This window comes from Aythya ferina (genome assembly GCF_964211825.1).
Source record: "Aythya ferina genome assembly, chromosome: 1".
Classification (NCBI taxonomy): domain Eukaryota; kingdom Metazoa; phylum Chordata; class Aves; order Anseriformes; family Anatidae; genus Aythya; species Aythya ferina.
Window position 1 is genome coordinate 18,961,841 of NC_140296.1, and position 11,195 is coordinate 18,973,035.

The window sequence follows — 11,195 nt, forward strand, 5'->3', positions numbered from 1 at the left end:
GGCATGGAGCTGGGACAGGGGAGGGTGAGGCTGGGGGTTAGGGAAAGGGTCTGCACCCAGAGGGTGCTCGGGCACTGGGACAGGCTGCCCAGGGATGTGGTCACAGCACCGAGCCTGCTGGAGTTCAAGAGGCATTTGGACAACGCTCTCAGATATCTGGATTTTTGGATGGTCCAGGAGTTGGACTTGATGATCTTTGTGGATCCCCTCCAACTCAGGATATTCTGTGATTCTATCATTTTGTGACATGGTTCTTCCCTTTGGGTTTTATGTAGCTCAAAGAGGTCACCCTGTTACCCGAAAAGTTTGTGCCATGTTCCAAAACATGCAGGCACAGCACCTTCAGGTCTCCAGGGCTGTGGAGCACCTTAGCAGCAGCAGCAGCAGTTTCCACAACTTCCCTTTCCACCACAGCATCATTACATCTTTCCTTGTCCATGGTAGAAGATCTTAATGAACACAGGACAGCTACTAACATGACAACCCTTAGTTAACATCAGTACAGCCACTTAAAAGGGCCAAATCCTATACCCTTTACCTTAGGTATGCGTATTAACAAAAAGCCCCATTCCCCCAACGCATATGAACAATACCACCTGCAAAGGTCACCACAGTATATTCAAGAGCTGAAAATTTTCCAGTTAAATCATGCTGGTAATTATCTTTTTTGACTGATTGGGGTGGTGTAATACCCCTGATTTGGAAAGTATTGTTAGGCCTGACCTGAAATAGGGCCAGCTTTCAAGGGACGAGAGGGGACTCTCTGGGAAGGTCTCTTAGAGGCAACATTTCTGGGGGTAGGCCAGGTTTCTGTGTAGGTCACAGAAAGATAAATTAGTTTGATCTCACATTCCTTACACACACATGCACGTGAGATTTCAAAAGCCCAGAAGCCAAGAAGCCACACGCTGGATGTAGATAACAGCAGAAGATGGCCAAAGGAGTTTAGCCACTTGTGTCTGCTCCTATTTGACAGTCAGTAAGAGACACAGATTTAGGAAATAATACAGAGCCATATAAATACGCAAACTGTCCATCTTCCTTACTGGTTCAGTCAGGAAGAGTAAATATGTAGATACACCCCTCTCGTTTGGCTGCTTCTGTTTCACAGCATCCAGGTGTACTGCAAAAAAAATGGTCTCTCTCTGAAGATTTGCCTTTTTTCCTGCTCTATTATTATTTGCTATTATGTTTACAACTGTTTTATGCAGCTCGGCAAAGTATTCTGCAGGACAGAGGCTCCATGTATTAAACCTTAAATGTGAGCTGATACAGGCCTGCAGAATTTAGCCTTAGTGACCCAATGCAGGGTCTGTATGAAGTGCAGGAGCTTATGAAGTACGAAGAAAGCCATAATAAATTAGCCACAAAGTTCCCGAGTGACTAAGCTCCCTCAAGAATTTTTCTCTCTTCTTCCATGTCTGCTTCCATGGCTACTTACAGAAACTGCACAGTAACAGTCTCACTGTTTTCATGCATGTTTTGTGCTTCTATGTATGTTTCAGCCATGAAAGACAATGCTTTGCTTTGGCAAAAAGAATTATTATGTAAGTATATTTATGGGCCTTTGACTTTGCCCCATCAGTTGGTAACTGCAGCTGCATATTCACTAAATGGATAGTAATATAAGAAAATAACTTCAAATGCCATCTATTACATTGCCGTTTTCACTTTGTAAATGATCATATCTGAGAAATATCACTACTGAGGTTCTTAACAGCTGATGTCAATCTTTAGAGCTTCAGTTGGGTGTTTTTTCTGCTGTCTCTGGAGATCTGAGCATCTGACAAGGATATTTTTATCCATCCACAAAATCAAAGGGATGGTTTGCATAAACAGGTATTCACCTATGTGTATGTTTGCATAATCAAGCTCTAAACAGGTAATGGCATCTGTCCCAACCCCATGTGACAGAAATGCAGAAAGTTGCCACTGTCCTCAAATGCCAAATGTTCCTTAACATCTTTGGCCAAGGAGTAAAAGCAAGGCTCCCTACTGGCACAGAGCTGAAACTCCACCAGTAATTCGCATTTTTCTTCATGACTTAAAGTGAACTTTACCCGTCAATTTATTGCCTGTTTCCAGACTTCCAAGAATCAGAAGGAACAGGCTCTCCTGGCGCTTCCCAGCTCTCCCTGCACAGCTGGACCAGGCTGATCTGTCACCGTGAACCACGATGAGGTCTGTGTGACGGAGGTTCCAGGGTTCTTATGACTCTTATCCTCCCACGTCCTCTTTCCTCCCACACATCCTGCTGCTTGTCACCTGGGACATGTCACTGCATTTGATGACTTTTACAATCTTAGTAAAGGCCTGTTCTCGCAAGCATTTTGATTGCCTAAACAGCTTAAAAACAGTGGCAAATAATAATGGATTTCCGTGAGGTATTCCAAACAGATCTTGACTTCAAAGGCATGATTTGCAAAAAATTTATGTCAAGTGCAAGATTGTGTGATATCAGCCACTGGATTTGAAGAGGAGCCATTCCCAACGTGTGCTCACAGATGCATCTCAAAAGCAAAACACTCTAAGGAAACACTCCTTATGCAAGTTGAGTAACCTGAACTCTGAAACACATCTACGGGCTGAGCAGAAAGCCAGCATCAACTTCCAGCTCAAGCACTATTGTCCCCAGCTACGACACTTGCCTAACTTTAAAAAGACCTAAGGTGTGCAGATGCAGTGACTAATTGAAAGTCTTGTCCCCTCTACCTCTCATCTGAGAATGACTAAACTGGGCTGCCAGGCTCTGCAGGAAGAGAAAGAAGGAAGGGGACTTCCCAGCTTTCATCCCTCCACAATGATCCTCAGTCTGCGTGAATCAAAGCCACGGAGGTAATATCTCCTTCACAAGGATCCCCAAGCGGGATGACCCAGGGTAGTCAAGCCAGTCTCATCAGAGTCGTCCTGGTTAAAATCATAGCTTGGCTTTGACTTGGTCAGGTACACCTCATGCTTCATGAGCTGTATGAGGTCCTACCTGAAGAGGTAAGGAACATAACCCCCACCCCGCAGGATGTCGTCACAGAAATCCTGTGGGATGTCTTCCGTCCCCTACTGCATGTGGGCCTTGGAGAGAGGGTGCTGCAATCAGCCAGTGACTACTAGCATCTTTCTGGCATTTCTGTCAGGCCTGTTAATACTATTTTAGGCATTGGAATAGGCTGCCCAGGGAAGTGGTTGAGTCACCATCCCTGGAGGTCTTTAAAAGATGTTTAGATGTAGAGCTTAGTGATATGGTTTAGTGGAGGACTGGTTAGTGTTAGGTCAGAGGTTAGAGTAGGTGATTTTGGAGGTCTCTTCCAACCTAGAGGATTATGTGACTCTGTGATCAAGGAGTTTTCATTCAACCAGCACTATTGGTTTTCAGTGGCCAGTGAGTGCCATTTATCTAATACCTGCTCAGCAGAAAGGGATGGACTCCCTTTCTACCTGGGTCAGCCCACACCAACAAAAACCACCCTGGGCCACAGCTGCTCTTAGTGAACCTTGGGCTAACATACAGACACAGTCCCCCTGCCCCGGTGCTCAGACTTCTTGTCTCTCTCCTCCACCAGCCCTGCCAAGCTGAGTGGGCAGGGGTTGGGCAATGCAGGGCAGTCACACCCTCTGCTTTTCGCGATCTGGCATAATGATGTTATTTTCTAAAGCAGCAGAAAGGCCTGTGGAGCACCTGTGGCTCCTGAGGGATGCAATCTCCTTTTTTTTTTTTTTTTCTGCTGCTTTGTGTGCATGTCTGTGTGGTAATCTGCAGTGTGGGGATTACAGAGCTGACTCAGGCTGTGGGAAGACTTGTTGTCTCCTGGCACTTAAAGGCCCCCATTGAATCCATGCTAGACATGTTTAGGTCACAGGGGAACCTCTTTCCTTGTCATGCTGCAACCAGTTTGGCTCCCCAGGAAGGACTCTTCCCACTTATCCCATCCAGCCCAGTGATGGATGGGATCCTGCATATTTTGTCCTGCCCATCACACCTATGGGACCTCATCCCCTCGGCAGTACACGCCAGCTAACCTCGCTGGGACTCTAGCACTCAGCGGTTTGTATGGCTGGGGATAACAGGCCCTGGCCACCAACTCCTGTGGCTGCAAACCTCCAGCCTCCTGGGTGTCCTCACAGCATGAGGTCTTCCTGTGTCACTGCATATATAACCTCATGCATTGGGTTTATGTGGCAAGGTTTTGGTAGTGGGGGCATGCAGAGCCCATCAGCTCCCCCATGTTAGATAAGGGTCAGTTTCAGATGGCTCCAAAGTGACCTGCTGCTGGCCAGAGCTGAGCCAATAAATGATGTTGTTTGTGCCTCTGTGAAATCAGATTGAGGAAAGGGAAAAAAAATACTGCTGCACAATAGCAGCTGGGAGTGTTGTCTGTAGGACTACAGGACAATGAGGAGTGAAAACCAGAAGGAGGGCAGGAGGTGCTCCAGGCAGGCAGCACAAGATCCCCTGCGGCCCCTGGAGAGGCCCCTGGTGGAGCAGGCTGTCCCCCTGCAGCCCATGGGTCCCACATGGAGCAGATCTCCACGCTGCAGCCCCCCCATGGGTGGAGGAGCCCCTGGGGGAGCAGGTGGATGTGGCCTGGAGGAGGCTGCGGCCCATGGAGAGCCCCCGCAGGAGCAGGCCCCGGGCCGGAGCTGCAGCCCGTGGAGAGGAGCCCACGCAGGAGCAGGGGGTCTGGGGGGAGCTGCCGCCCACCCGTGGGGGACCCGTGCTGGAGCAGTTTGGGACTGGGGGATGGACCCCGTGGGACGGAGCCGTGTGGGAGCAGTTCCTGAAGAGCTGCAGCCTGTGGGCAGCCCCCGCAGGCTCAGTTCGGGAAGGACGGCATCCATGGGAGGGACCCCACGGGGAGCAGGGGCAGAGAGGGACCCTGAGGGAGTGGCGGAGACGAAGCACCAGGGGCTGACCGCAGCCCCCATTGCCCTGTGCCACTCAGGGGGAGGAGGTGGAAGAGAGTGGATAGGAGGAAGGTGGTGTTAGTTTTGTTTTTAGTTTCTCACTGCTCTAGCTTGTTAGTAATAGGTAATAAATTTCTCTTATCTCCCTACACTGAGCCTGTTCTGCCCACGACGGTAATTGTTGAGTGATCTTCCTGTCCTTATCTCAACCCTTGAACTCTTTCCATCATATTTTCTCCCCTTTCCCTTTGAGAAGAGGGAATGAGAGAGCAGTTGTGGTAGAGCTTAGCTGTCCAGCTGAGTAAAGCCACCAGATTGACCCTTTGCAAACTGCTTCCTTCTCTGCCTTCCCGCATCCCATGCAGCAAATCTTTTTTGTCCAACATTTTCAGGATCTCCCATGGCTGTGGAGGAGGAAAAATTTGCCTTGTAGCCATGAAACCAGATTTGCTTTGGTTGTAGATTTTTCTCCACCCAGTAAAAACAGCAAGGAGCTGACATTTGTTTTGGACTACTGAGTTCAGCTCCATACAAGATTGTCAGCCACTCATCTCAGCCAGGGCTGGTGAGATGGGCAAGAGGGGAGATGATTGACTGAATATAGCTAAAGGAACATCCCTGACATAAGATATGGTGTAAAATAGAACCATAGAATCATTTAAGTTGGAAAATACCTCTAAGATCATTGAGTCAAATCATTAACATAGCAAAATCCATATGAAATCCATAATCCAAAATCCATATGAAATCCATAATCCAAAATCCGTATGAAATCCATATGAAAGCCAAGTGAAAAGCAGACCCAAAGACATATTAGACTGTGTTCTGGTCATGTATACAGTCCTCTGCCAGGAGGAGAGAAAGACTAGAAAAAAGGGAAGGGCAGGTATGAAATGGGATTGGCAACCATCGTCAGCTTAACCAAAATGGGCACTTAATAATGTTTGGAAGTGACTCAGATTTTGATGCTGTCTTTTAATTTGGGATCAATGCCTGCATAGATTGCATGGCACATTGGTGGGAGGAATGGTAGGAGAACACAGGTGGCGTTAGAGCAGGATAATTGTTTATGTTTGGTGCCAAGCCAAAATTCACATTGCACAAAGGTCTAAAATGCAAGTTTGACAGAACAGTCCAAATAGAAAGGGAAATTTAGCCAGTGTGTAAAGGTTGACCCAAACCTCACTCAAACTGCTTCCTTTTTGTATGTGTTGCCTTAAATTTAACAAAGCAAATCCCATAACAGCAGTTGTTTTCAGTGAGGGAAGGTGGATTCAGATCTTGAAAAAACAGAGGTCTCCTGCACAGAGGGAAAAAAAAAAAAAAAAAAAAAAAAAAAAAAAAAAAAAAGGGAATAATCCCCATGGGGAGTTTCTGTGGGCAGGATCTGTCCATGCTTACCCACCTCCCTATTCCTGTGTTTCCTCAGTTTCCCTGCAGAAGATGAAACCACAGAAAGCAAGCCCTTTGATGGGCTGCTCCCACTGTGCCACAGGGCTAATGCATTACCCCAGCATGTTCAGGATATGAAAGGGAAGCCAGGGTGGCTAGGAAGCCTTTTAACTCTTCTCAATTATAAATGTTTCTGTTTAACTTTCAGAATCCCACTTCCCTTGGGGGAAATTGCTGCTTCTTTCTCTTCTACCACCCAATGTGAGTGTAAACCTGTTATTAATGGCACTCCTTTCCCATGGATGCATTTTTCTATGTTTAAGAGACTCTAGTAAACTCCAAATTTCAAGGGAAAACCTGAGTCTTTTTTTTTAATTGAAGCATCCGCATCCTGTGTTTTATGAGAGCAGAGGAGTACTCTCTATTCCAGCATGTTGTCCTTTACCAGGACCGTCAGAATCGGGGACTCCTTCCTTTTCTGGTACATCATACACATCTCTGCCCTTTCTTCAACCATAAAATAACCACACCAACAAGAAAATAAAAGTCAGTGCCTACTTGTAAAACTAAATTATACGGTAAATTAACAAAAGCAGATAATAAACCAGAGGTAAGTAACTCTCTTCCCCTGCCTTTATGAGAAATGAGTCTGATTCGTTAAACCCCCATCCCAAATGTAAGCAGGAAGAAGAGTTGCAAGGATGTCCAGAGGGTTTTATTCTGGACCAAAACTGAGGTCTCCAAAGCCTGTGTGGTCTGCGGACCATGCCACCAGCTGAGTAGGGGTAGAAAAAGTTTTCTCATCTTGCTGGTTTGCTACCTGGAGTCTCACTTTTCCAAGCAGTGAACAAAACCTCCCTTCCCATTTCTGCTGGCTCCTAAAGGAGCCTATTTTATTTTTATTTTCTTCTAATTTTTGTAAATGTTTGCTGTGAAAACCACCTTTCGGAAGGGGATACAATCCATTTCCCCATCACTGAGGGCTCTCAGGCCCTTTCTGTGCCTTCAAGGCCATCTCATCAGGATAGAGTAATGCTGATGGAGGAGAGGGAATCAGACCCTTGCATTTTTCATGCTTCCATGGTTTTGTCATGACGCTTATGTCCTCTTACCTATTGACCTTGTAATGAACGTGTACAAGGTCTCCCAGACCCTCTTGGGAAATCAGACATCCACTTGCTTTCCCACCCAGTTTCCTAGCCTAACCCCAGAGAACAAGAGTTCCCCAAGGCTTTTCATTCCAGGGGCCCTGTGGCATGTGGCTGGTGTCTTAAGAAGGAAAGCATTACATGAGCTACCCACGGCTCACCTTGAGTTAACCTCTTCCTTCTTTGCAAAGCCAGGGAAATGCTTTCAGTAGCTGGCTGGGGGCTGCTGGCACTGCTGAGCATGTACTTACCTGCTTTCAGGCTGCTGCAGAGCACGTGCAGTGCTCATTGACAGCTCAGGTCCTGCAGATCGCAGCGTCCCAGGGTAAAACCTGGGGACCCAGATCCCTGAGGGCCCGGTAGAAAGTGTGCAGTAGTTGAAAGAATGGCAGAAGTGCACAGGCTGGTTCTGAGGAGGTAGCAAAGGGACTTAATGGAAAGAAAAACAAAACAACCACAAATCCTAACAAGCACGGGATACTAATTTTAAGAAGTAATTCACGTATTACGTATTGCTTAAGGGCAGAATTCATGCTGCCTAGCATACTTTCCCAAGTTTGCAATGCATGCCCTTTGCAATGCAATAAGTAGGTACTTTTTAACACTTTCTGCATCCACAAAGCTGTCTGTGTAACCCAGGCCACATCAGATCTTCACAAGTCATGATTTCAGGAATACGTTTTAGTGTTGTGAAGGAGATCCCTGATGAGACCTATCCTTGCTTCCCTGGTGAGACCCGTCCTTGCTCTCCCACACTGAAGGGTCCAGGCTACAATTGCAACCTCACTGAGGAGGAGAAGATGCCCATTAACCCCTTCATTAAGCACTGAGATGTCAGTCACAAACCAGGGTGTGTCCAGAAGAGCCAGATGAGCAACTTTTGCAGAGAAATGAGACCAGAAATCCCATTTGAATCCCACAGATCTGTGGACAGCACTGGGTTTTGGTGAAACTTTCCATTTCCAGGGCTCAGAGAAGCCCATGGGGATTAACCATCCAAGTTCACCCTAGGGGAAGCAGCAATTTCCATTTTAGAGCTGAGGAACACTTAAGCAGGGAGAAGGTAACCAGAGTGCCATAACATCAAACATTTATCAGCACAGGACAGCTGTCCCCAAAGAGTTTGGTGGAAGGCAACAAGGCCACTGAGATGCTCTGCCAAAAGTCATGGCTGCAGGAGTTGCCAAGGTCTTATTTTCTCATACAAGGGCTAAAGGGTCCTGAGGAAAGGGAGTTCTTTGACTTCTGTAGGTGAATGGCATTTGGGGTTGGTCACCTGCACACAGGGGAACCTCAGTGTGTGGTAAAACCTCTGCTCAGCAATCCGTACCGAGATCTCAGCCACCTGCTGTGGATCAGAGCCAAAACAACATCCCATAAGAGGAAACTCTGGGAAAGAATTAGTGGATGTTTACTGAAAAACAATAAAAATGTATAAATATTGTCCAGATCTGATCTTCTAGCATCCCAGGTCTTGGGGTCTTCCTCAAGATAAACGCATGTCAGAAGAAAGAAACAAGTACCTTATCAACCAAATTACAAGCAGACCAGAAGGCAAAGAACATGCTTCATGAGATAAGTCTTCATATATAGAACTACCCATGTCTAAAAACACAACTAAATCATTTTCTGAAAAAGACTAATGCATATTTCCAATAAAGTTGACTTTCCATTTCTATTTCTTTTCTCATTACACCTTCCTTTCTTCCCCATTTTTACTTCCCTGAATTTCATGTTGGTAAATATTCCTCCCTGTTGCTGTGATAACCGTATCTGATTGCAGAGGCTTGAAGCATAACCGATGATGAAAGACGACCCGAGGGACAGTGGACTCACACACCACAGGGGTGTGGACATAAACCCTGAACTATGCCGGCTGTGTGACCAGAGTCGCTCTACCTGTAGGTTAAGTCAAGATAGGAACCTGCTTGCTGGCTGCACAGGGGGTTAGACCAAACCCAAATCCCTCGTGGTGGCTAAAAAAAAAAGTGAGGAGAGTTGGCTTGAGATGGGGCTGAGGGTGCTGAGCCCACCAACACCTTCCCCAACACACAAACTTCTGGTCAACCTCCACCCTGATGGTGAGGCCCCAGCCTGTTTAACGGGAGGAGAAGGTTGGCCCTATGAGCCATCAGTGGGGTTTTTCACCAGGAGGGAGCAGTGATGCTGGGGCTCCTCGGGCACCCAAATCGAGGTTGCCTCTGCCTTTTCTTGCCTTCAAAACTGATCACGGCGCGCTCACGGCAGCGTGCGGTGGCAGGCACCCGCCAGCCCTTCGGGGGGGTTGCAGAAAGCGGTCGAACACGTCTGATCAGGACGAGAAGATGAGTAATGGCCCCAGACTGGCCTGGGCAGCACCAGGGCGGCTTCGTGACTCGCTGGTGCACGGGTGAGAGGGGACACTTCTTGACAGAGCCGAGGGCAGGGCGAAAAAAGCCTCCTCGCTCTCCTGGAGGCCAAGCAGGGTCTCTTCTCCAGCTCAGGAGCCTGTGAATGGGAGATTTGCCTCCTGTTTTAGAATATCAGAGGGCAGTTTGGGGGATTTTGGAAATGGTGGTGAAGGATGGCTGGTGATGGATTTCCTTTGTGAAAACCCAGCCTTGTTGGTTACCTGGGCTAGGCGAAAACCTTGGCACACAACACAGCCAAACGGTGGATGCCAAACCAAAACCAGCTTCGCACAGCCCTGCAGGTTGTGGAAAAAAAAAGAAAGAAAAATTGTCTTAAAGTACCAAGTGCTCTAATATAAATAGCTAATAAGAAGTGTACTCTACACTAAGAACTTGTGCGATCTCCATGCCAGAATCCTGGTTTTATGAAGGCCCTGAGCGCCAGGCCCGGGGTGGTGCTGGGTTGCGTGCACCAGAGGGTTTTTAGGTGGTGCTTTAGGAGGCTCAGGCCTTAAAGGGAACTCCCAGAGGAGTGCTATGGCCACAGACGTGTCGCTTTTAACACTTAACAATTATCCAGCGTTTAATGCCTCTGTTCACCTCTACCTCTGGCATTAGGGCAGCTGTTAGTAAAGTGACACGGCGTGTTTAAGCTTTCCTCGTTATTAATCAAGGCAGGACAAATAAAGCGGCTTTCTGCAGGTTTGCAGATGCCCACACAGCAGACCTGTGCTATCTCAGCTCTCCACCAGCCATTACAACGTCATGAAATGGTTGCTGTGTTTCTTCAGACTCTTGGCCCAAGTTTTAGTGTTGCAATAAATCCCTCATAGTGAGGCAAATGCTTTGGCCATGCAGTGGGGCACCGCGGAGGATCTCTGGTCTCATCGACCAGAAGAATTGGGAGAGGTGGTGGCTCCAAGCGGGGCTGTGTTTGTGCACTGGAGGTGGCCGTGAGCGGAGAGGGAAGGGCTTTTTCCTGCAAAGTGTGTGGCTGAGGAGGAGGCAGGAGCAGGGGTGACTCAGGGCCCAGCCCAGGCTTCCCTCCGTGCTGGCCACAAGAGCAGGGCAGGAGATTTCAGGGAGGAGGAGAAGGATCAAGCCACTCATCATCCACTCCCTGCCCTCCACCCATTCCCTCTCTGCTCATCTAGACAGGGCTGGAAATGGCAGTCACGAGCAAGGGCAAAAGGTGCAGGCAGGCCTTTTGGGGTCTGGCTGGGGACACCCCCATGTCCAGCCCGGATCATCATGGACACCAGGGGAATCATCTGGGAAGGACTGGGAGAGGACAAATGTTGTCATCATTCTTCTAATGCAGGAGTGAGCAATGACTTGATGCACTTTAACACACACTGAGATCTCT